Source organism: Cyclopterus lumpus, chromosome 21 (assembly GCF_009769545.1).
Source record: "Cyclopterus lumpus isolate fCycLum1 chromosome 21, fCycLum1.pri, whole genome shotgun sequence".
In the NCBI taxonomy this organism is placed as follows: Eukaryota; Metazoa; Chordata; class Actinopteri; order Perciformes; family Cyclopteridae; genus Cyclopterus; species Cyclopterus lumpus.
In genome coordinates, this window is record NC_046986.1 from 11,764,872 (window position 1) to 11,767,730 (window position 2,859).

Below are 2,859 nucleotides of genomic sequence, written 5' to 3' on the forward strand. Positions count from 1 at the left end.
TTACTGTGGCAGCTGAACCACTTGATTTTCAGAACAATGTCATCGTCAGACTCCTCTGATCAGTGCTTTTGTGGGGTTTTTTTGCGTATTGAAAGAGCCTGAAGCGTGAGCCTCCTCTGGGGTTCTGGGTGCGATCTCACCACTGCCTCTGTCATCACTTGCTGTGACTGCCAAATCTCTGCTCCAGAAATCAGGGCTCTCAGACCAGCACTGAAACAATCACAATGGAGATGAGAGGCTGCTTTGAGACTTTGCAGCGATGGCTTCAACACATTTAATCGAACACAGTCGGCTCCACCACTGCTGCGCAGAGAGCACGAGGAGCCCAACGCATGGCAAGACAACTGTGAGGTGATACTCTCAGCTCGCAACGCCATGAGAGTTGGCAGTCTCTCATGCCAACGGTGACCAGTGCACAGACAGTTGAATATGCTTCTCGCCAAAGTTGTTAATTATTGTAATGAGATTGATGTGAAGAGGGCATTGTAGTCAGGTGACCTTAATCCACTTGATATCTCTCTGTTTTGTTTTATGATTTGATTAAACCCTTTAACAATCTCTTTTTTCTCCCCCACTCGTGTTACATCTTTTGGCAATGGCACAATCTGAAAACCATTGTTTAAATATTTAGATAACAATGACTTTGTGGAATGGTGCCTCATCAGTCTATTGTCTACTGCTATTATAATATATATATACTATATTAAATACAGTATAACAACTGTCAATATGTGTAAAAAGCAAAACAGGAATAAGCACTGGTGAACGCTACTATTAAAAATAAAACAAGACTAATACATGATTTTAGATTGTGGTTTTTACCATTTTACAGAATGAGTGTAGATTTCCAATGCAGAAATACACAGCTGCGGCATCACCCAGCTTTAAGCAGCGCTTTTACTCACTCTGAACCCAGCTGATTATAACTAACAATGCTGGCAACACCCTAAGAGATGTGCTGCATGTAAGCAAACTAGCTTTTTTTTAATTTGCATATTGTATTTCATGAAATATTGTGATCTGACATTCTACTTAGTCATACCTTAAACTTTTAGACTTTTGCTCATATATCCGGTGCGCATTGAGACATACTAAACATTTTTCTGGCACACTAAAGAGTATAGTAGTGTGGGTATTGGAACGCACAGTATGTATTTTTATAATATATATATGAACAAAAAATGTAAAGCCCTAAAAAGGTGTTCTTTTTTCCCCCCTGTTTATATTCCTTTTATTATGCTTTCTGCTTACTTTCCTCTTTCATTATCTTTAAATGTTCATATTATTCGTTACACCATGACCTATTACTTCCCTTAATCCACTTATAAATACTCCAGTACCAGTACCTCATCTTTCAAGTACATGCTGATACCGCAGGCCACACAGATTATTCTCTGCATAGGATAACTTACAAGCTCAAATAATTGCCGACAGCTTTACTGTGCTGTTTCGTCCCTCTCCTCACTGCTTTAAAAGGACTGTGATCCCCTGAAGCCTGTGACTTCCCTGTCTCCCCAAACTCTTTACAGCATTGACTGGTGGTGCAGAAGCACTACTGATTAGCATGCAGTAATGATGGTGAGCTGGGCTCCATTGTTCTAACACCTCCCCTCTCCTCCGCACCAATCTGTCACCATTCACAGGGCTAGAGCTGCCTCAAATGCTTCTCTCCACAAATGAGATGGATAATTAGTTGCCCCTCACGAATGCTGCACTCTTCTCACCCCTGATTGCTTTCACCTTCTTGCTCCTGGCAATTTCGACACCTTGTAATCAGCCTGCTACTTCTCCGTCTCAATCCATATCCTTCTCTTTTTTCTTTTTTTTTTTTATCCTCCTTCATTTTTTTGTTACAGCTCTTAAATCTATTTCAATCCTACTGCCACTGGTAGCAAATATCATAAGGAACAAAATTGCACAAATATATCATATTTTACTGGAAATTATGGTAGTAATAATGCATTAGAGCTTAAGTGGACTGTACACAAGTGTGTAAATATACAGTGTACGGAAATACACATACACACACAAAAAAAAATCCTAGCTGTCAGTACGAGTTTCCTCTTCCAAATAACAACGAATGACAACATAATTATGAGCAAGCAGCTGTTCATGATCCCAGAGAGAAAAGCATGCAGGCTGCACAATGTTCGACTCTTTGCAGATTAACCAGAGAGGATCATTAGGGATATGTATTTGCCAAAAAAAAAGAATAAATGTGTTGTGTTTTAGCAGTGCTCCTTTATTTTAGTTGGTAGCATTACTATCACTGCATCCTGTTTGATTCATTTATGAAACACATTGAAATGGGCCATGCAAAATCAGTTACGGTTGATACAAATCTATCCGTCTATTAAGCAGTATTTGATTTTGGAAAGTGGTATAAAGTTATAATACCAAACACTTGTAAAGAGAGAAGAAATCTTCACACCAGCTGATCTACCCAGCGCAAGTGTTACCAGCCCATATCTGCAGGGCTACGAGGTCCTCTCTGCACAACGCTGTTCCAACACACAGTGTCCCTGTTTTTTCAAACATCGTCACTCTGAATGGTGAAAATGACTGCAATTGTTTGCAAAGGTGTGAATAAATACTGCGGAAGTCAAATGCTGAAAAGACTCCGGTTTAGGTTGTGTACATACTGTAAAATACGTCAGTGATTGAAACACCATCTGTTCCATTCCCAAATTACAATTACCTGCATTTCACTGTTCAGTCTCTTTAACATTTTGCGAAATTGCCATATTTTTTTCAGAACTATTAATTAATTAATTTATCAATATTAGCCTGTGATGACATTTGAAACTGATACACCTGGAATGTCTCATTAAATACTTTGTGGAGCATTATTGGAGAAAA